Source organism: Lipotes vexillifer, unplaced genomic scaffold (assembly GCF_000442215.2).
Source record: "Lipotes vexillifer unplaced genomic scaffold, Lipotes_vexillifer_v1.1 scaffold484, whole genome shotgun sequence".
Classification (NCBI taxonomy): domain Eukaryota; kingdom Metazoa; phylum Chordata; class Mammalia; order Artiodactyla; family Lipotidae; genus Lipotes; species Lipotes vexillifer.
The window spans coordinates 223,759-247,697 of record NW_006786458.1 but is presented as its reverse complement, the minus strand read 5'-3'; the positions used below and the strand labels follow the sequence as shown (position 1 = coordinate 247,697).

General features: G+C 46.9%; 1 protein-coding gene across 1 annotated transcript in view; it reads left to right on the top strand.

Annotated features, from left to right (window-relative positions):
- The first annotated feature begins 4,718 nt into the window (after positions 1-4,718).
- The window catches only part of LOXL2 (lysyl oxidase like 2), a 103,712-nt gene continuing 84,491 nt past the window's right edge, over positions 4,719-23,939 (top strand). The window contains exon 1 of the mRNA XM_007458811.1: positions 4,719-4,981. The gene's annotated coding sequence lies outside the window, so the exon portion shown is untranslated. The remainder of the gene's footprint in view (positions 4,982-23,939) is intronic.

Below are 23,939 nucleotides of genomic sequence, written 5' to 3'. Positions count from 1 at the left end.
GTTGCCAAGATACGGAAGCAACCTAAATGTCCATCAGCAGATGAATGGATAGAGAAGATGTGGCATATATAAATAAATCTCTCTCTCCCTCTCTCTCTCTCTCTCTCTCTCTCTCTATATATATATATATATATATATATATTATATATACATTATATATATAATATATATATATATATATATATATGGAATACTACTCAGCCAAAAAATAGAACAAAATTTTGCCATTTGCAACAACAAGGATAAACTTGGAAGGTATTTTGCTTAGTGAAATAAGTCAGACAGAGAAAAACAAATACTATGTGATATCACTTATATGTGGAATCTAAAAAATAAAACAAACTAGTGAATATAACAAAACAGAAACAGACTCACAGATACAGAGAGCAAACTAGTGGTTACCAGTGGGGAGAGGAAAGGGGGGAGGGGCAAGATAGGGGTAGGGGATTAAGAGGTACAAACTACTACGTATAAAATAAATAAGCTACAAGGATATATTGTACGGCACAGGGAATATAGCCAGTCTTTTATACTAACTATAGGTGGAGCATAATCTTTAAAAATTGTGAGTCACTATGTTGTACACCTGAAACCTATATAATATTGTAAATCAACCATACCTTAATTAATTAACTAATTTATTTACTTATTTTTCAGCCATGCCATGGGGGCTTGCGGGGATCTTAGTTCGCCGACCAGGGATCGAACCTGTACCTGTGGCAGAGAAAGCACAGTCCTAACCACTGGACCGCCAGGGAATTTCCTATACCACACCTTAATTTTAAAAAATAAAATAAAACAAAAGTGGTTGTGATGGAACACTGCAGATTTCTGAATCTGAGAAAGCCAGATAGTAGGGCCTGATAGATATCTGGCCAAGACAGGACCACTGGAATACGTGAAATATTTGACCAACCTGACTACTTTAACCACAATCTCCTCCTGAAGGGCCAGATCCAGACCCACATCCTGGCCCCTTGACACACATTCCAAATCACTTTCCCAAATGGCTGGACCACTCTTTGCCTGATTGATGGCTGGTTTCCCTTTTGACTTAACAAATAGGCAAGGTGGAGCCTCTTCAGTTCTATAGATTTAAACTACTGGTTTCTCCATTCTTACTAGTATGGATAATCATGAATAATATCCACTAAAATTATTTCTACTTTAATCATGCCTTATAGGCTTTCAAGTGGTTTCGGTTCAATCTGATTCACTTTAACATAGAGTGATGGCCCGTGATATGCGCTGCTGACCACAGAGGTTAAGGGGACACGGAACCGTGGTATCCGTGCACAAGGTATCTGTGCTTGTAATAGTCTTCTAAGAGAGATAAATGGAATATACAAATAACTATAACACAAATAGGAAGTGATGCATAGTGCAGGAATGGTGCAAGTTAAGTGCTACTGAGCCCAGAGGAATGCGAGTTTTCCACCCCACAGGGCTCCTTGTTCCCTCCTCTGAACCTCTGCCTGTGCCACTTCGAAGGGCGGGGTCTTCCTGGGCCCCCCCGCCCCGGTGCTTCCCTCACATTCTCTCCTCCTTACTGAGCTTCGGTTTTCTCCGGAGCATTTGCCACCTCCTGACTCCCATATTTCATTGTTTCTATGTATCGGTGTGTGTCTTGCCAGCCTCCCCGCACTGGCCAGCACATCAGCCGGGCCTCCACTGAGTCTCAGGCTGTGCTTCCGGGATGGGACACGCCCAGACAATTAGGAAGGTGATTTGGCAACAGAACTCGAGAGCCAAGAATAAAAGAGAAAACAGTCCATGCCCTTGGACTCATCATCGCGCCCTGGGAACGTGATTCCCGTGGCCCCTGTGGGGTGGGGTCGGGCAGGAGGGCGCTGCCTCCCAGCTTGGCTCAGGCAGGGAGTCTGCGCAGTGCGGTGCCCTCCCGCCCGCAGCCTTGCAGCGCGGCAGCAGTGCACAGCGACTTGTGGTGCAGCGTCACGCGGCAGGGACTGTTCTGCACCCACTGTGCATCCAGCCCTTTCATTCCTCTAGGAGGGTTTTTTTTTTTTTTGCGCCTCTAGGAGGTTTTGAGTGAAGTGTTTCCTATACATGAGGCAAGTGAAGCAAAGGAGTCACCCGTCCAGGGCAGGAAGTGGCGGAGTCAGGATTGGAACCCAGGTCCTCTGACTGCAGAAACACACTCAGAATCTGTTGGGTGGCCCTGCCTGTGGGGCAGCACAGAGCCTGGGACATGAGGGTGGCACATACAGACTTAGAGCCATAAAGCATATAGTCTTCATATTTCATCTAGAACAAGGGTCTACTACCTTCCTGAAGTGGCCTCCCAGGTCTTTGGTCCAGTTCAACGGAAGTGCATCAGTACACTACTCTGTGCAAGCTTTAAATACTCATTTTCTCTTGGGAATGTGGGTTGGTGAGTGAAGCACAAGGGAACTTGTTGAAGCCTCCGGCGTGCAGCCACTTAGAACTTGCAAGAGGGGTCATTTACCCTTTAGTGATCCCAGCCTGACCACTTATCAGCTCTGTGACTCTGGGGAAATCACCTAGCCTCTCTGAGCCTCCGCTTTCTCATTTGTAACAATTAGCAGGAACCGCATAGTAGCTGCTCAATATTGTCTTGGTGTAATTTACGCTAGTAACAATCGTAAACACCTTGATGTCTAAGAGTAGAGAAATGACACTATGGAACATGGTCGTTTTAGAGACTGAAATAGTCTAAAGCCATTTAGAAGGACATTGAAAAATGTGCACAAAACAATATAGTTTTTTTTAAAAAAGCTGGATACAAACTTTCTATGCACAATTTGGTTTTAAAAGATATGATGAAAGAAATAGTCCAAAATGTTAAACGTTTCTCTGTGGGTGAGAGGACACCAGGGTGAAAGTTTTTTTCATTATACTTCCTCATATTTTCTGAATGTTCCACAGGGAGGTTGCATTATTTTCATAATCAGGCCAAACAGCATTCATAAAGTGTTTCATTTTATACCTTATTGGTTAATTCTTTACAGGAAGGGTAGGATTAGAAGAAGAGGGGTCAGAGAAAGTGTGAGGGCAAGAGGAGAGAGCTCAGTTCCACTGGCATTTATTGAGCATCTGCTGTGTGCAGGCACCGTGTAGGGTGCTCACTGTGATAGCTAAGTGAGATCTCAAAGAACTAGGTGTTGCTGAGCAGACAAGCAAGGGAATGGCGTGTGCAAAGGCCCTGGGGTGTGAAACAGTCATGGAGAACAGTTAGTAAGGTCTATGGGGGTGAGGGGAGAGTGTGGCTGGGAGATGGGCAGGCTGGAAATGCCCTTGAGGGGGGCCCTGTCAGCTGTATCAAGGGGTTCAGGCCGCACCCTGAGGGCCCTGGAGTTACTTTGAACTTTTATTTTCAGTTGAAATTTTTATTGCGGTAACTGTAGATTCACATGTCATTGTAAATACTAATACAGAGAGAGCCCTCATTCACTTTGCACAGTGTCCCGCAACATTTTGCAAAACTCTAAGACAATATCACAAGGAGACATTGAGGCAATCCTCTGATCTTATTCAGGTTTCCTCAGTTTTACTTATACTTTGTGTGTGTGTAGTGTGTGTGTGCTTGTGTATATTAAGTTCTATACAATTGTATCACCTGTGTAGCTTCTTGTATCCACCATCACAGTCAAGATACTGAACAGTTCCACACCACAGGGATCCCTCCTGTTGCCCTTTTAGAATCACACCCACCTCCCTCCTGGCCCCTCCCTCCACTGCCCACCAGACCAGGGGATTGATTCAGTGTGGACGGTAGGGAAGAGGGCTGAAGAGGGGTCCCAGGGGTTGGGGTGCCAAGTTTGGGGCTCGCTAGGTTAGCTGTGGCTATGGGAATGTCCTAGAGACCAATGGATTTACAAGCCCACGGATTTGGAGAAAAGTCTGAGCTGGAGGCTGAGACTGGGAGTCCCCACCTATCAGGGCTGGAGCTGCTGGTTTGTAGGAAGGGAGCAGAGTGGGAGGAGGGGACTGAGGATGGACCCCGAGGAGGATCATCATCCTGCCCGGCCAAACCTTGTTCTTGCTTAGGAAGCCCTGGGAATCTCCTTAGAGGGCACGCCCAGCCCGCATGACCCCCTCACTTTGCCCCCAGTGTGAGCCTCAGAGCCAGGCATGGAATGTCCTTCTGCACGACATGCACCCTTAGCTGTATCGGGTTCAGGCCGCTGATCGCAGGGCTTGCTAACCCTGGCCCTGCCAGGTGGGGAAGGACCTTAGAGGTCACTGAATCCAAAGCCTTAATTTACAAAGGAGAAAACGGATTCTCAGAGGAGAGAGAGGCTCGATCTGCTGGAAGAAAGGGGGCTGTTTGTAGTCACCTCCGGAAAATGCTTTGCCCGTAGAGGAGAAACCCAGGAGAGGTAGATGAAAGTATCTGAACTCTTTCAGTCATCAATTTTTATTGAGCGTCTACTACGTGCCAGGCAGTGCTGGGCTCTCTGCATACGGAGATGGGTTAGGCACGAACCCTATTGCTGGTGGATAAGAACACCGAAGGGTTAAATTCCGGGAGCTCGGCGGTGGGGCGGGATGGTGGGGGGTGCGTGTGGAGGAATCTCCCAGAGGAAAAGCCTTCTCCCTAGCTTCTCAGGCTCCGGAAACCTGGGCGAGAAAAGCCTGGGAAGGGCTGCGCCGCTGGCACGCAGCCTCCCCAGCACAGCCCCTCCGGCCAGGGGAGCCGCCGCTCTCGAATTACAACAAAAGGGGCTGGAGGCCGGGCCTGCTGCGGTGTCCGCCTTCAGGGAAGGGGGTGGGTCCGGGGAGGGGTTTGCGGTCCGACGCTGGTTAAAAGTACCGGGAAAAGGGTTGGGGAGCGACACCAGCCCGCGGCTTCCTAAACTTGGAGGTCGGTTTCTCCAACGGCCGGAGAAGTCGGCTCCCCCCCTCTGCTCGGGAAAGGGGCTCCGCGGCGACGGGCGCAGAGAGGGGCCGTCGTGGAGAGCCTGGCCCCAGCCGAACGAGTGCGCACCCCTGCGGACAAGTAAGAGCGCTGCCTGCGCCTCCCTCTCCTCACGGCGGTTCGCGGGAAAGCGGGGGTCCCGGTGGGGTCTCCAGGCTCCGCTCCCCGCGGGCCGCCTCTCAGCAGTGCTTGGGGTTCCCGGGAGCTGAGAGGCGGGCACACAGAGCGAAGGCTCCTTGCTCGGAGACGCGAGGACGTGCAGGCTAACGGGTCCCGCTCCCGACTCGGGCGGACCCACCCAGCCCCACCTCGCCTGAATCCGGAGAGCCCACGCAGCAGGGGCGCCCCCGGGAGCTGGGCGCTCGGTTCGTGGCTCGCCAGGGGCGTCTGCGACCAGACAGGACAGAGTCAGACGAGTCCCGGTGCGTGCTAGGTGCCTAGGAGGGTGCACCGTGGAGCCACGGACACCGGGGGCTGCGCTGGTGCCAGGAGTTCTGGCTTTTGAGGATGCGGAGCGCGCGGGGGACAGGGGCGCACTGGGGTGTCTCCGGAGCTGTGGCTTTGGGGATGTGGAGCGCACGGGGCTGGGGGGTGGGGGTGGGGAGTGAGGGCTAGTGAACGAAGGAGCGCCCTGAGTCCGGTGGGCGGAGAGGCGCGGTCCGCACCTGAGGTATTCACTACTGGCTGCTCAGGGTACCAGGAAACCTCTCCCGCCAATTATCAAGGGGAGGCCCTGGAGTAGGAAAGAGCCAGCACAAGCTAACCCATGGATGGTCCACGCAGGATCGCCCCGGGGCTAATCCTGGTCTTAACGCTGATACTCCTGTCCTCAGTGCCCGCAACTTTTACGCAGGCGCTTTGAACACCGCGCTTCCGCCGCCCCCGCCCCCCACAACCCGCCGCCCAGCCAACCCCCCATCTGGAGCCCTCTGGAGTAGCTGCCTGCCAGAGGTGTCGCTGTAAATCAGCACCGGAATAGAAATGATTGGAAGAAATAGGCGAGATTCCTACTTCGTCATCCCTCGCCCAGCCCCGGGAAAGACCACCAAAAATCAGCGAGGGTGGGGCGAGGGGACGCGGCGAAACACCACTGGGGAGGGGACTGAACTTCTCCTGGCTAGGAAACCTCGAGTCCTGATGAGAGGAGAGAGAGGAATGAAAGTCAGAAACACGCCCCAAATTAATTTCGTCCCCTGAAGTCTTGGAACTGCGGAGATCTTCAAATCAGTCCAAGGGGTTCTTTTTGCGGAAAGGGAGAAGTGCTGACGCTCAAGGCTTCTAGGTTAGTCGGGGTGGAGACTCGAATCCGTATCCCCTCCTCCAGTCCCCGCTCCTACCCCACCGCTAGCCTGTCTGTCCCTGACCCCCAAAAGGCCGTTCGTCACCCTTGGTGGAATTATTTCGTTATTTATGGTGTATTGCGTACTTAATGGTCGGGGGTGGGGCTTAGAACGGAGTCGAAGTGCTCATTTCCCTGGTCAGTTCCCAGATGAACGACTGACTCCCTGGACTCTCCCTTAGCTAAATTATTCATCTCCCGCCCCGCCCCATTGTCCTGCTCGCCTTCCTGGTCCCTAGTATCTGTCCCTGGAGTGAGCATCAGACCCATGTGTGTGCCTCTCCGTGACTTTGTGCTAAAAAGTGATTTGGTCTAAGGCCACTTAGCCATTAAGTGGCAAAGTTGAATAGGAAACAGGCCTGAAGACAAAGCATCCACTTGACGTTACAGGTTGGCTGACATTTTGGTGCATGGCAGACGGGAGAGGCTACGAAAACGTTTTCATCTGCCTCCTTTACAGCTGGGCTCCTTGCCTGGCCTCTCCTGGCCTTTTCCCAAATTCTTGTCCTCTGACCCCCTGGCTGACCAGTGTACAAGGGGCCTTGTGAATGAGGCAGATTTTCTGTGCTTCTGGTGGTGACCATTAGTGAAGCTTGCTAGTGTCCTAGAAAATTCTACACTGTTTATTTAAACATCATTTTTTTATTTGGAAAAATTTCTAATATAAACAATAGTAGGAAGAAGGCCCCCGTCTACTCGCTCAGCTTCAACAGTTATTGACATTTTGCCACACTTGCTTCATCTACCCCTTTCTTATTGCTTTTTCAGGGAAGTATTTTAAAGTAAATCCGAGACATAAAATCATTTCATTCTTACATATTTCAGCGTGAATTATTCCGTTAATATACTTAAGAAAATTAACAATCATTCTTTGGTATCATCTAATACCTAGTCCAAAAAAATTCAAATATTTTCCCCCCAAATGTCTTTTTACAGTTGACCGGAGTTCTGTTGATTTGTATAATTTATGTTCATTGTATGTTATTCTTTGCAAACCACTTTTCTGTCCACTGTGTTATTTGATTCTTACAACTTCCCACTAAAGAGCGAGGTGGGTTTTGTTGAATTCATGCTATAGTTGAGTAAACTGGCCAACAGATAAGCTGTCCAGATGACACAGTTGGTGACTGGCCTATAGCCAGGACTTGACCCAGCATCCTTATTCCTGGGCAGTGGTGGTTCTGTTTCTCAGCGCTGCTCATGGAATATAAGTTGTGCTCTGACACATTCATCCTGGCTCTGGCTTCATCCTGGGCTTACCACTTCCTATACACCTGCTATCAGAAAGCCCAGTGTAAATACTGAGTAATTGGCCATTTGGTGTTGGAGGTAAATCAGCTGCAAAGTCAGGAAGCCTGGGTTTATTTCCCAGCTTCTTGTAAAACTGTAGGAAAGCAACTCACCTCTCGAGAATTCAGGGCGGCCCTCTCTGAGGTAGGAGCCATCATCCTCCATTCTCTGGCTCCTAGTTCTGAAAGTAGGGTGAGTGAAATGACTGGAGTTGGAATTCCTGGAAGAGACAAAGGACCCAGAAAGGAATCTCACTGAGAACAATTACCCCTCACTGATCATTGCCCAAGGATTCTGGCAGCTGGCATCTTTAGTTGGAGGCAGCTAAATTCTATGGCCGAGGAGAGGCTCCCCTCTGAGGTTCTTCATTTATGGGCAACTTTGTTTATTCTGCCCTTGTCTGATGAGGATATAGGACACCAGAACTTTTTACTTTTAGCATTTTTACTACTTGTGTTTATTTGCTTTGGAAAGGGGTGATAACGAAGTCATTTTTACATCTTATTAATGAGACTCATGAATTGGAATTCTCCTTTCTTGGCTGGCTGTGTGGGAAAAAGGAATCTCTTATTTCTTGATGCCTAGATTTTCTGCTCTCATGTTCATTGCCCTGAAATAGACATCGAATGAACAGACCTTCCACAAAACAGCCAGTTAGGGAGAGAGAAACTGGTTGCTCCGAACCCATTATTCAACCGTAGGAACTCCAAAGGGACAAAGCGTTACCCTTTAACCACACCATCCTCTGGCATCCATAAATTCTCTTCCCCTCAGCTAACAGGCTGTCTCCATGGGGGTAGAATTTCTAGGTGATTCCATATCAGCAGCTACTGTGGCTTTCTTCCTTTTACAGTTTTGGGAGCTTTAGAAGGTATAGTTTCCCTCGCCTGGGGTTGCCTGGGTTCAGAAGGACAGCTTGTAATGACTATTGTTCATTTCCCTCTGGAGAAGGGCACTGTGGTCAGTCTGCATGTCAGTGTCACACAGTCCCTCCTGTACTCCAGACCCGTGGGCCATGAGACCTCAGATGAAGGAGCCGCAGCCTGTCCTGCTCCAGATCCATAGAAGCAGCAGGACTGGCAATCGTGGGCCAGCAAAAGGAAAGCCAACTTGATGCCCAGAGAGACAGATCCGCAGCAATGCACTCCTTACCTCCTAAGTCTCTGCCCTGTCTAGGTTGAAGCGAGTCTTCAGACCTTCTCATCCTAGTCATTCGAGCTGTCCTCCTGCAGGAGGTGTGTGTGACCCGCCAGGAGCACAGCCCAGCCAGGTGTGCTGGCCCATCTTCCCCCACCACCAGCATCAGAGATGTCTTTAGGCACCAGAACCAGCCTTTCAGAATAGGCGCTTGCTCGAGGGTGATAAAGCATGATGGTGACAGTTCAGATAAGATGTCCATCCAGAGTTTTAAAAACTCCTTTGCACTTCCCTTGGCAGAAAGAGTATACCCAGATAAGTGTGTGTGGTACATATGGGTGTAGAGTGAGAACAAGTCAGCAGATTATGAGGATGTGATTAGGATCACAGTTAATTAGTTCTCCTTGCCCAAGGCTTTTTGATCCCTTCACTTGAAACACCTATAGTACTATAATATTGTACGCGAATGATGATACATTTTCTTTTTAGTTTTTTCGTGTCGGAACTTGATAGACAAGCAGACACAGCTGCACCCAGGGCTGTCCCATGGCAATGGCTCCCATATGTCTTTTCTGATGCGTCGCCAACATGATGCTAAGAGCATCTTCTGAAAAAATAATGCCACTTTCCTATACAGCATATGCCTTATGAGAAGATAACTTTTGTCGACGACTTGCGAACAGCTCTAATTTGCTCCATTTCTTTGTTCTTCTTGAACTTGGGTCCATGAACAGCCCCCACCCCCAGCCTTGTCCCTGGGGTGCCACGGATGTCCCGAGATAAACACAGCACAGCTTTCCAGAGTGCCTGCATGACTCATGACCTAGTAAGGAGGATATTTTTCTAAACATAAATATAAAACTCTTCTAAAACAAACACAAATATAAATTTGATAAAGTACCTTTTTAAACTACCCCTCTCCCCAGAATAACAGACGTAAGTAAAATGGCACCAAGTCTAAGTATACGACACTGGATGAACTTTCATTTCGTTTTATTGTGGTGAAATATACATAACATAACACTCACCGTTTTAACCATTTTTAAGTGCGCAGTTCAGTGGTGTTACATACATTCACATTGTTGTGCAACCATCACCACCATCTGTTCCAGAATTTTTTTCATCTTCCAAAAATGAAACTCTGCACCCACTAAACACTGACCCTCCATTCTCCCACCACCTTGGCAAGCCCCATTCTACTTTCTGTCTCTGTGATTTTGATAACTCTAAATACCTCATATAAATGGAATCATACACTGTCTTTTTGTGACTTGCTTATTTCACTTAACATATCGTCTTCAACTTTGTGTTGTAGCATGTGCCCGAATTTCCTTCCTTTTTAATTAAGGCTGAATGATATCCCATTGTGTGTATATACCACATTTTGTTTATTCGTTCATCTGTCCACTTGGGTTGCTTCCACTTTTGGCTACTGGAAATACGCTGCTATGAATATAGATGTACAAATTCCTGTCCTGGATGAACTTTTACAAGATGAACATACCCTTGTAACAAGCACCTAGATCAAGAATAGGACATTACCCAGAGGGCACGGAATTAAAGGCAAAGCAAGAGATTCCAAATACATTTCATGCCTGCATGTGGCTACTTTCATTACACCTCAGGGTCTTGGGAGTGGATGTTCATTTTGTCTACCATGAGATGGTTTAGAAGAGATTTTTGAAAAACACAATTTATAATCTGAGAGGCAGCAAGATTAGTTGTGAGATTTAAGCAACCTCTTTCCTTAAAATGTTTAGGGAAGATAATACAGCATATTTGAGATTTGCAGTTGCAGCTATATTAGGGCATCACCACTAAGTATTATTCTTCCAGGCTCTCCCTGTGCTGAAGAGGTTTGCATCCACCTGGAGAACTCCTGCTCTTTTGTCAGCTTCTGCTGGATCATGAGTTTCTTTCTTTTTTTTTCTTTTGGCCTTGCCACACGGCTTGTGGGATCTCAGTTCCCCGACTAGGGATTGAACCCGGGCCACAGCAGTGAAAGCCTGGAATCCTAACCACTAAGCCACCAGGGAACTCCCTGGATCACAAGTTTCAAGCCATGAGTGAAAACTTCTGTGGCCACGTCCTGCCTTCCTGCTCTCCTTTCCTTCCTTCCTCCTTCCCTTCCCACCTGGGGCTCTCTCTTAACTAAAATGATTTATGAGTGACTTTCTAGTTGCCAGACACTCTGCCAGTCTCTGTAAGAGACAAAAATGAGTAAGACATGATATTTGACATGTGCATTTAAAAATAAATCATCAGTCAAGGATGATATTCTGATGCCTGGCACCCAACTCCATGGTGCCTACCTGGTGCCAACAGCAGCCTCAGAGCAGAGCCAGAGAATGTGGTGTGGAGTTTGGGCTTCTTGCAACACACAAAGCGGGGATGACAGCCCATCAGGTGATCCGGAATTGCTCCAGCATGCCCATAACCAAATTGTAAGAATAATTTAAAAAAACTTGTAAGCTGCCTTGAGTTCAGATGGTCTGTCTGAGAGCACTCAACTAAACGTGACGTTTAGGGACCATTTTAATGATTTAAGAAGAAAAAACTAAAATTCAGACGTCTGTGAAACGCCATGAATTCTCTTATCCTTTTCACTGTTAACTTTCTTAAATTGATATTCCCCAGGTGTTTTTCTTCAGGAGGCTCTCAAAGCCACGCCCACCTCCCCACCCCACTATCAACCCCCTCTGTCATCTGTTATCCCAACGTCATGATGTCGCAACGTCATGGTACCCCAGCATCTTCTTTGCCTGGAGAGTTGCTGGTTTCCCAACTGGCCTCTTTCCCCTTGGTCTTAACCCGTGGGAAGCCATCCTTTATCCAATAGGCACAGTGATCTTTCTAGAGCAGAGGTTGGTAAACTTTTTCTATAAGAGCCAGATAGCCAATATTTCAGACTTAATGGGTCCGTACGACCTTTGTCACAACTTGGCTGTTTTAGTGGGAAAGCAGCCATAGACAACAAGAAATGAGCATGGCTGTGTTCCAATAAAAGTTTATTTCTAAAAACTTCACAGATTTGGCCCAAGGGCTGTCGTTCACTGACTCCTGCTTTCAATCACAAATCTGCCCCCCTTGCCCTCCCACTTACCTGTCGTTGCTCCACATCCCCAAAAGGAAAACTCAACATTTGTTGGCATGATATTCAAGTCTCCTCATGGCCTTCTGCTTGCTTCTCCAAGCTCACCTCTTCCACCTCTCCTCACCCCACCAACTCTGCCAGCCCTTCCACTTTGCATCTTGCAACTCTGAACCCCACACCGGTCTCAGAACATCCTGTGTTATTTCAGACCTGCCTGGAATGATCTCCCTTCCCCACCAGCGACCTGTCAAACTCCTGCTTCCCTTCGAAACCTGCCCAGGTGTCAACTCTCTAACTGTTCCTCATCTCTAATTGTAATCACTGCCTCCCCAGTTCTATTTCTGTACCTATTTCTGTACTCTTTTAGGTTCTCTAAATATACTGTGAACTCCTAGAGGGCACCCATGTCAGATTCATCTTTGAATTCCAGTGCCTTAATACAATGCTTGCCATGTAACAGATGCTTAGTAAGTAGATACTACTAAACTGAAGTGTCAGTTAAATAGATTTTTTTAATAGCTTAATTGAGATATAATTCACATACTATACAGTAAACCCATTTAAAGTGTTCAATTCAATGGATGTTGGTATATTCACAGATATATGCAACCATCACAAAGAGAAACCTGTATACCTTAGCCATTGCCTCTTCCTCCTCCCCTCCCCGTACTCCCACCACTAAACAGCCACTCATCTACTTTCTGTCTCTACATTGCCAATTCTGGATTTTTTTTTTTTTTTTGCGGTACGCGGGCCTCTCACTGTTGTGGCCTCTCCCATTGCGGAGCACAGGCTCCGGACGCGCAAGCTCAGCGGCCGTGGCTCATGAACCCAGCCGCTCCGCGGCATGTGGGATCTTCCCGGACCGGGGCACGAACCCGTGTCCCCTGCAACGGCAGGCGGACTCTCAACCACTGCGCCACCAGGGAAGCCCTGGATATTTTATATAAAGGAATTATATGATATATGGTCTTTTTTGTCTCGCTTCTTTAATTCATATGATGTTTTGAAGTTTCACCCATGTAGTGGCATGTATCCACACTGCATTCCTTTTTATGAACCAATAATATTCCATTGTGAGGATACACCACGTTTTGTTTATCTGTTCACTGTTGGTGGACATCTGGGTTGTTTCTACCTTTTGGTGATAATGAACAGCACTGTTATGAATACTTGTGTACAAATTTCTGGTTGGTTTCAATCCGTTTGGGTATATAAGTAGGAGTGGAATTGCTGAATCATATGATAATACTTTGTTTAACATTTTGAGGAACTGCCAAACTGTTTTCCACAGCGGCTAGACCATTTTATATTCCATCCAGCACTGTATGAGGCTGCCAATTTCTCCACATCTTCACCAACGCGTACTTTTCCCCACTTCAAAAAAAAAAATTATAGCCACCCTAGTGTGTGTGAAGAGGTATCTCATTGTGGTTTTAATTTGCATTTCCCTAATGACTAATGATTTTAAGCATGTTTTCATGTGCTTGTCAGTTATTTGTATGTCTTCTTTGGGGAAATGTCTATTCAAGTCCTATGCCCATTTTTAAATTGGACTGCTTGTCTTTTGTTATTGAATTTTAAGAGTTTTTATATATCCTGGATACTGGACCTTTGTCAGATATACGATTTACAAATATTTTGTCCCATCTGTGGGTTGTCTTTTCACTTTCTTGATATATTTTTTTTTCTCGGTTCACATCACATTTACTCAACATTTATTCTGTGCTGGGCTCAGGGGATCCAGAGACGTATCTGCCCTCCAAGGGATTCACAGTCTTAGGAGAGAGACAGATATGCAAACAAAATACAAAAAATAAAAAAATAATTGATCACTACACCCTTTTTGCTACCCCCACTGCTGCTGCTCTAGTTCATGAAGCATCTTGATAGTGTCTTTTGATGCACAAAAGTTTGTAATTTTTATGAAGTCCAATATAGGTATTTTTCAATTTGTTACCTATGCTTTTGGTGTCGTATCTTAGAAGCCATTGCCAAACCCAACGTCATGAATATTTACTGCTGTGCTTTATTCTAAGAGTTTTAAAATTTTAGCTTTTATAGTTAGGTCTTTGGTCCATTTTGAATTAATTTTTGTAAATGGTGGGAGGTAAGGGTCCAACTTCTTTCTTTTACATGTGGCTATGCAGTTACTCCAGCATTATTTTTTGAAAAGACTATTCTTTCCCCATTGAATGGTCTTGGTACCCTTGTCCAAATCAATTGATCGTAGATACGTGAGCTTATTACTGGACTCTCCATTCTATTCCATTGATCTGTATGCCTGTACCTTTATGCCAGTATCACCCTGTCTTGATTACCATTGCTTTGTAGTACCTTTTGAAATCGGGAAGTGTGAGTCCTCCCACTTTGTTCTCCTGTCTCAGAATTGTCTTGGCTATTCTGGGTCCCTTACAATTCTGTATGAATTTGAGAATCAGCTTGTCAATTTCCATGGAAAAGTCAGTTGGGATTCTGATAAGGATTGTGATGAATCTGTAGATCAACTTGTATTCTCATCTTAACAATATTAAGTCTTCCAGTCCATGAACATGGAATTTGAAAAATTTATTTAAATCCTCTTTAATTTCTTTCAACAATGTTTTATCATTCACTGAGTATAAATTCTGCATGTCTTTTGTTAAGTTTATTCCTAAGTATTTTATTCTTTTTGATGCTATTGTGAATGGCATTGTTTTCTTAATTTAATATTTGGATTGTTCTTTGAAGGTGTGTCCACACAGTTAATCTTTGTATATTGATCTGGCATCCTATAACCTTGCTGAATTCTTTTATCAGTTCTAATAGTCTTTTAATATATTCCTTAGGATTTTTTATATATACATATGAGTAGATGCTTAAACACAGAGTTGAAGGTAATGGATGTCATGATAAGGAAAGTGGAGGCACCCTGTGATTGCCAGTGGGAGCCATGCTGTGTTTGGAGATGCAATAAAAAATTAGAATCATTCTAGAAGGAGGTCCAGAAAAGGCTTGTGATCAGCACCAGCGACATGGGTCAGCTCCAAACGTAGCTGAGAAAGTCTGCCTCCTCAGTAAAAGCAAGAACTTGAAGCTCTCTGTGTATATGCCACTACTCTGTGGATGTCAGTATCTTTTTAAAAAAATTTATTTATTTTATTTATTTTTACTTTTGGCTGTGTTGGGTCTTCATTGCTGCGCGCGGGCTTTCTCTAGTTGCAGCGAGCAGGGGCTACTCTTCGTTGCGGTGCGTGGGCTTCTCATTGTGGTGGCTTCTCTTGTTGCGGAACATGGGCTCTAGGCGTGCCGGCTTCAGTAGTTGTGGCACATGGGCTCAGCAGTTGTGGCTTGAGGGCTCTAGAGCACAGGCTCAGTAGTTGTGGCGCACGGGCTTAGTTGCTCTGCGGCATGTGGGATCTTCCCTGACCGGGGCTCGAACCCGTGTCCCCTGCATTGGCAGGCAGATTCTTAACCACTGCGCGACCAGGGAAGCCCCTGGATGTCAGTATCTTGACACAGTACCAGCTGGAATTGTGAGCTGAGCCTGGCCAGTTTTGGTGAGGTGGCAGTTGTTACCTGCTGCTATCACTCACTGGGCTTCTGGAAGGTCTTCCAATGCTTCTATGGACAGCTGAATCGCAGATCATAGGCTCTTAACAAACTTTAGTACAGCACTCCTGCCCCCTCCCCCTGGGTCACCAGACATTTCTAGACAAACCAAAGATGTGGCCATGGACTCTGTACCAGCTGCTCCTTCCTTCACTGGGCCCTGGGGTCTATTTCTCATTGAAGGGGCTCAGGCCTGAAGAACTGGCTGTTGGTTCAGGTTGCATTGCTTGGAAGGGAGCTTGGCCTGGAAGCTTCTGGATATACAGAAGGTGTCTAAAGCCATGGTTGAGTCTTGCTGTGCCTAGCGCTCCCTGAGGCATGAAGGAAGCTAAATAGGGAGGGCTTGGGGAGGATGTCACTTAAGAACTGAGCTCCTTGGCCGTTTTGAGGATCCATCTCTTAGAACAGCTAGTTTGGGGAATCCCCTGGTGGCCCAGTGGTTAGGATTCTGTGCTTCCACTCTGCAAGTTCAATCCCTGGTTTGGGAACTAAGATCCCACAAGCCACGCTGTGTAGCCAAAAAAAAAAATTTAAAGAGAAGCTGGTTTGTACATTCCCTCCATCCCAGGACTCCCCCCACTTCCCCCCCTCGTATGCTTCTCTTACCCCCCAACTGTCTGAGCCCCTCTCTACCTCAGTGTCTGTGCCTGGACCAGCCCTCAACACCCCCTCTCCAGAGATTTGCATGCAGTGACCCCATCCCGAACTACAGTTCCTCCCCTGGGAACAAGACAATGCAATGATTGGATTACTTGACAAATTTGCACACCATTCTGGCCCCGACTTCTGTTGTCCTCCCCTGCCTGCCTTTTATGAATTTTAATATCACCGTCAAAGTGGCACAGAAATTTGGACCAATTTGGCTACTGACTGTTAGCTCTGAGAAACAGTGTGTCTGAGACTGTGTATGTGTTGGGGGTCAGGGAGGGGTGGGAGGATGGTTAAAACCTGTTACCCAAATGCCGTGTTAAGAGTGGTTGATGGGTGGGAATTCCCTGGTGGGCCAGTGTTTAGGACTCCAAGCTTCCATTGCAGGAGGCCTAGGGTTCGATCCCTGGTTGGGGATCCCACAAGACTCCTGGTGTGGCCAAAAAAAAAAAAGTGGCTGAAGAGTGGTCGATGGGTTAAGTGACACTCCTCCTGGAATTTTTCCAAGTTGTTGTGGATTTTATAACTATAATAGTTACCACTCATTGAACACGGCTGAGCCAGTCACTGACTGTCCTGGGCACTTGATATATTTTATGGAACCCACCAAAACAGGGGTCCCCAACCCCTGGGCCACCGACTGGTACCTGTTAGGAACCAGGCCGCACAGCAGGAGGTGAGTGGCAGGCTAGTGAAAGAAGCTTCATCTGTATTTACAGCCGCTCCCTATCGCTCGTATTACCACCTGAGCTCCGCCTCCTGTCAGATCAGTGGTGGCATTAGATTCTCATAGGAGCACGAGCCCTACCATGAACGGCACATGCGAGGGATCTAGGCTGCGTGCTCCTTATGCGAATCTAATGCCTGATGATCTGAGGTGGAGCTGAGGCAGTGATGCTAGAGTTGGGGAGCGGCCGCAAATATACATTATCATTAGCAGAGAGGTCTGACTGCACAGAGGCCACAATAAATCAGTTGCTTGCAGACTCACATCAAAAGCCTATCAGTGAGTGGCAAGTGAAAACAAGCTCAGGGCTCCCACTGATTCTGCATTATGGTGAGTTGTATAATTATTTCATTATATATTACAATATAATAATAATAGAAATAAAGTGCACAATAAATGTAATGCGCTTGAATCATCCTGAAATCATCCCCCCCACCCCCGGTCCGTGGAAAAATTGTCTTCCATGAAACCGGTGCCTGGTGCCAAAAAGGTTGGGGACCACTCCTCTAAAACCCTAAGACACTTCTGTATTTGCAGAAGCCAGATTTGAACCTGGGACCACTCTCAGATGCCAGCACCATGTTTTTTCAGTTACTATATGTTATCCCGTGGTCAAACCGTAGCTCCATCTTTTTAGGGCTTGGGGGGGGTGGCTAATTTGAACCCGATGGGCATCCCCGCCTCACTCTGCTTCCTCTACCTTCAAGCAGTAGCACTGATTTTGGATTTCCCCTGCCCCTTCTTTATGGGCTACAAGCTATAGAGATAAGATGTGTCTCTTGGGGGCCCTGGGGACTTCCCTGGTGGCGCAGTGGTTAAGAATCCGCCTGCCAATGCAGGGGACACGAGTTCGAGCCCTGGTCCGGGAAGATCCCACATACCGCGGAACAACGAAGCCTGTGCACCACAACTACTGAGCCTGCGCTCTGGAGCCCACGAGTCACAACTACTGAGCCCGTATGACACAACTACCGAAGCCCGCGTGCCTAGAGCCCGTGCTCCGCAACGAGAAGCCACCGCAATGAGAAGCCCGCGCACTGCAACAAAGAGTAGCCCCCGCTCACTGCAACTAGAGAAAGCCCGCGTGCAGCAACTAAGACCCAACACAGCCAAAAATAAATTTAAAATAAATAAAATTTAAAAAAAAAAGATGTGTCTCTTACAGACACTATATATTTATTTGGCTTTTGCTTTCCCATTCAATCTGAGAGTCTCCAGTGGCACATTTTAAAGTGTTTGAAATTGTACCTTCATCCTCCCCAGGAAACAGCCTGGTCAGAATGAGATTCCACCCAGAGGCCGCGATGGAATGTGAGGAACCCCAGTCGGTCACAGAAAATTATGCCTGACAAAGGTCTCTTTCTGGAGGCTGAAAAAAATTCAGTTTTGTATGCCTACCTCTGGCCATTTCACCATGCCCTGAACATTCCCACTCTGTGGCCAGAAATAGACAGGACCAAGGTTGAATCTTTGGCCAGGGGCCAAATGGACCAGCCCTGGCCAAGCGTGGTGTCAGAGTCTGCATTCTTGTCTGAGGTGGTTCAGAAGGGCCCCCTTGTCTCCACCCGCTTTCCTCATTTTCTGAGCACCAAACCCATCCACCCAAGACAGCCTTCCTCCACAAAGGAATGTGTTCCATGTGCGGCCAGAAGCAGCATCCGACCACAGCTGGGGTAGCCTCTCCCGTGTGCTCTGGGCCGTGAATGAGGACCATTCATCACTCCTGCTGGTCGAGCAGGAATCCCCCTGGCAGGCGGCAGGGGGAGGGTCTGATGGAGGAGAGAGCCCCCATCCCTCCCCTGACCCCATAGCTGAATGCTGACATCTGGCAGAGACATCAAGGGGACCATTCTGTCTGGGTGAAAGAATCCACCTGAGTTCTACGCTCCACTGTTCTATGACACTAAGCAAGTGGCTTTTGCATCCAAGGCCACTGCTCCTGGCTGGGGAGCCGCATGGTGGCTGACGCGATGTTTCTCATTTGGGTCAGCAGGCCAGTTACTGGGGGCTCCAGAGCACAAGATGTGGAGCAAGTGCTGGGCAGAAGGAATCATTTCTCTACCTACCAGGGCCCTCAGAAAGGGTGAGGCCAGTCACGCAAAGCTGGAGCCTGAGGGAGACCCGTTTTAGGAGGTTCTGTGCCCCAGACAGTCATGTTGGTGGGTGGATGGGAGGAGTTAAGGAGATCAGCTTTTGGTCAGAGCAGTGCTTTTTGCTAAAAGCGCTAAATGCACAAATAGTGTAGAATTTTTACAATGTGTTTTCCCCCCCTTATGCTTGTCTTTGTTGTTGACTAGGAAATAGTTGGTCATATTGGGCATTTTTTGACACTCAGGTGTCAGTGGTAAGAGGCCGAGGTCTGTCGTATTCATTAAGAATGCATTGGGGTAGTCCAAAGCCACTTGGCTTTTCAGAAAATGTTGCACTGGCAAGTTCTACAACACAGAATGCCTTTTCTCAGGTAGACGATGAAGTCACTCGAATGGGATTGCTTTGGGGGGAAGAGAAACATTTGAGTAGCCCCAAGGAAATCTTGAGACTGAGAGATTTTTTTTGGAGTAGGCCTTTGATGTTCTTTCCCAAGCAGAATAATTCAGCTGTCGAAAGAGCAGCTTATGAAAAGGGCCCTGGGGACTTCCCTGGTGGCGCAGTGGTTAGGAATCCGCCTGCCAGTGCAGGGGACATGGGTTCGAGCCTTGGTCCGGGAAGATCCCACATGCCGTGGAGCAACTAAGCCCGTGAGCCACAACTACTGAGCCCGTATGCCACAACTACCAAAGCCCACGTGCCTAGAGCCCGTGATCCGCAACAACAGAAGCCACCGCAATGGGAAGCCCACGCACCGCAACGAAGAGTAGCCCCCGCTCGCCACAACTAGAGAAACCCCGTGCACAGCATCGAAGACCCAACGCAGCCAAAAATCAGTAAGTAAATTTATTAAAAAAGAAAAGAAGGCAAAATATTAAAAAAAATAAAAAATAAAAGGGCCCTGGAAATTCTAGTTATAGATTTTCTCCTTTTCCTTTTGGAGCCCTGTTGGGTCAAAATTAAGTAAAGTATTTTCAAATAGTCATCCATTATCAGTACAATGCCATGCCTGGAATCATACAAATCAGTGTTTCTACAGACTTATGGTCACCAAGGGGGAGAGGGGTTGGGGGAAGGATGGAGTCGGAGTTTGAGGTTAATAGATGCAAACTATTACATATAGAGTGGATAAACAACAAGGTCCTACAGTATAGCACAGGGAGCTATATTTAATATATTGGGATAAACCATAATGGCAAATAATATAAAAAAGAATGTGTATGTGTGTGTATAACTGAGTCACTTTGCTATACAGCAGAAATTAACACAACATTGTAAGTCAACTATATTTCAATAAAATTTAAAAATCAGTGTTTCTAGAATATACTGGGAAGTTCCAGGGGTGACATATATTTTGGAATTAAAGATGTCCTCCAACAAATGAGGTTTATCAGACAATTGAAGGAGCACTGTTCATGATGAACTGAGAAACTTGAGCAAGATACAGGCTTAGAACTCTTTCTGTCCCTCTGACCACACCCTCAGCCCCAACTCCCAGCAAGACCAAGAAAATTGACATCAGCCCTGCTTAAAAGTCTTATCTGCAGGCATCGCAGACTCCCTGGAGCCCACCCTCCCATGGAACTTGGCACAATTTAGCACCTACATAGTTTACATAGCACATGTGAACACACTTTTTGATTCAGGTAACTAAACTTTTCTCCAATATTGTATATTCTTTGGAGCAAATGTCTACCTCTAGTTTTCAAGTGAGTTCTTGCAAGAGCTAGATCCAGGAAGAACTGCCTAAGCTCATCCTCGGGAGTTCCCAGTTCCCCAGATAACACTTGGGGAAATCTGAAGTACAAAATTAAATACAACCACTTACGTTATACAGCTTAGCATCAACCAGAACCGTAGTTGGCACTTGAACAGCCTGACTCAAATCTACCAGGCAGCACCTGTTGGAACCCAAATATTTTACCTGATTTGGTGGGGGATCACCTACTGTGGTTCAGGAACTTAAGAAACATGATCTTTGATTTTTGAAAGAGTCCTGAAATGAAGGTGTTTCTTGTTTTTTCCTTTAAAAAGTTGCTTTTGAGTACGTGTCGTTTCCATTTTATAGATGAAATACTGAGACTTAGAAAATCTACGTGTGCCTGAGGTCACAGAGCTAAGAGGTGATAGAAGAGGGATCTGAACCTAGTTCTGTGTGACTCTAAACCACTGGGCCAAGCTGCTTAGGGACGATGGGAGGCCATGGCACATGCAGCCCATTCTTTGTGGAGGATGAATGTGCAAGCTACCTGAAGGGGACGCTGAATGAATGCCTGGGATTTAAGTCCTGGGGACGTGAAGGAATTCTTTCCCCATGTCTCCCAGACACTCCCTGGGTGCCACAGGGCTTCTTGTCGGCAAAGCTTACACTAGTATCAACTGTGTGAACTCGTATCCTTAAATGGATTGAATTGAACGTAAGAATGTCCTCAACTGCTTAGCCAAGAGCCCAGTGAGAGAGAGAGTTATCGGGAGAGATAACTTACCACTTTCTGATAAGCCACGGTCACAGCTGATTCCTTCTAGCACTCTTATTCTTGTTAGTCAAATACTGAGGTCCTTGGGCATCTTGCCTTGACCCCTGTAATCATGACCCACTGCTCTGCTAAACCATGTGAAGAATTAAGTCCATCTGCCGCAGTTCTTCCTGGACTTCACTGACATGCAGTTTTAACAGAAGACTGCAAGATCGGTCATTCTCTTGTGGAACTTTGCGTGCCTGTAGAGGGTTGGTGAAACCTGGGCTTCGTTTGCTATGTGTGAACCCGCTACAGAAATGTTCTGCTGACCCAGTGGCTTGTGTTCAGGGTAGAGGATGTTCCTAGAGTTTCTGTGATGGGTGGTGATGCGACCTCACTGGCGTAGACTCTTGGGCTGTTGATGACCTTGGGGGTGTGCATAGGTCAAAGCTGAGAATAGATCTCCCCATTGTCTAAAAACTCTCCCAACTATGATATCAGTTAGATGTCTCCACCAGAATTTTTGATTTCTTTAGTGAAGTCAAAATCTCTGACTGAGAACTGATAGAGCAGGTGTGAAGAGGGGAAATGTGACTTCCATCAATCCAAATGTCATCAAATGTCCAGAAGAGTAGAGGGAGAATTTACCATATTTGTTTATGAACAGGCAGCAAAAATGTAACAGACATAGCACACTTCTGTTTGTTTTGTTTTATTAAAATTCAAGCTTTTCTTTGCTTTTGTTTTTAATCTTTTGGGTCCTAGTACATTTCTTAATGAAACTCCAATCCTTTGACCCAAAGCAGTTTTCTCAAGGAAATTGGTCCTGGGCAACGCTTGATATACCAGAGTGTGCTTGCTCAGCGACAGAGATAAGAACAATTAGTCAGTAAAGGTAGCAGTTCTGGTATCTGGCTGCCTGGGTGCAAATCCCAGCTTGATTACTTTTTAGGTATAGCTTTTCTGTCCCTTGGGTTTCCCTCAGAGAAGTACAGATGCTGACAGTACCTCTCTCAGAGGGTTGCCTGGAGCTGTTACCATCCAGTATGGCAGCCACGACCCCAGGGGACCACTGAGCACTTGAAATGTGTTAGTCCAAATTGCGATGTGCTGTCAGTGTAAAGTACACCCCAGAGTGCAAAGATTTAGTACAAGAATGCAAAATATCTCATTAATAATTTTAAATCGATTACATACTGAAATGATAATGTATGGGATATATTGGGTTAAACGAAGTATATCTTTAGCCTTAGTTTCTCCCATTTCATTTTATTTTTAATGTGGCTATCAGAAAAGTTCAAATTACATATGTGGTTTGAATTATGTTTCTATTGGGAAACGCTAGTCTAGACTAGAGGATTAAATGAGTTCATACCTGTAAAGCACTTTTCACACAGTCATTGATACAGAATGAGTAATCAATAAATATAGGATTTTTTAAAAATCTAACTTTCTCATTAACAGAATCCCACCTTCATTGCCAGCTCATGTGGTATCCAGGCTGTGGTATAAAAGCAGAGGTCATCCTTTTAGAATGGGGGAGGGGAGGGGAATTGAATACATAAATTAGGTATATAGAATAAGAAAGTCTGTACGTCCTAGGTGGGGGGAGTTATGTGGAAGGGCTCACCACAGTCCTCGCATCATAAAACTACCAGACCCCCCAAAGTAAAGCACATTTGCCTCCCAGCACCTTCTAAGATACTGTTCTGCTGAAAGATGGAGCCTCTTAAGCCACAAGCCTTCCTTCTGCCCTCCTGCGGCCGGCGTCTATTTGGAAATGCCCTCGGTGGGGCAGTGAAGTATGCTGGGGCTGCCTGTACACCTGCAGCAGGAGATGACCAGTCCCTGTAGCCTCCTGAGCACGGCTGCAGGCATTGTCCGAGGGGAGCTGAGAGGGCAGAGGTCGCTGGATCGGGCTTCTCAGAGGAAGTGGGACTTGAGGAATCCCTGTTCCCTGTGGGTTTGCCCTGTGGACCCTGCAGACACTGCAGGGCCCCCATTCTCCCCTCTGAGTAGCAGCAGTGCTCACTGCCTTGGGCCTTGATGGACCCTTAGGCAGTGTCCAGCCCGGTTTAGGGACTCATCCTTTTGGGCACACACTGGCGTGTGTCGCGAGATGGCACATCTCCCAGGAAATCAGCTGTGTTGGGCTGGGATCATGCCTCACTCTGCCTCTACTAGGTCCAACATTATAACCCATGACTCTTGTCTAGACACAAGCATTGATTCCGTGTTGGGGGTGAGATTTTATGATCCCGGGGGATATTCACTTCCCATAAAGTACCCCATTGTCTGCCTACCCCCTTTATGACACAGAGTGCATTTCAGAGGCACCCAGGTCAGCGGATTTGAAGGGCATGTGGAAGGTCCACCTACTCACCAAAACCCTATTGCCCTTACTTCCAACATTGTACAATATGTAAAATTCAACTATTAAAATTCATATCTGGGCTTCCCTGGTGGCACGGTGTTTGAGAGTCCACCTGCCGTTGCAGGGGACACGGGTTCGTGCCCCGGTCCGGGAAGATCCCACATGCCGCGGAGCGGCTGGGCCCGTGAGCCATGGCCGCTGGGCCTGTGCGTCTGGAGCCTGTGCTCTGCAACGGGAGAGGCAACAACAGTGAGACGCCCGTGTACCGCAAAAGGGGGAAAAAAAAAAATAT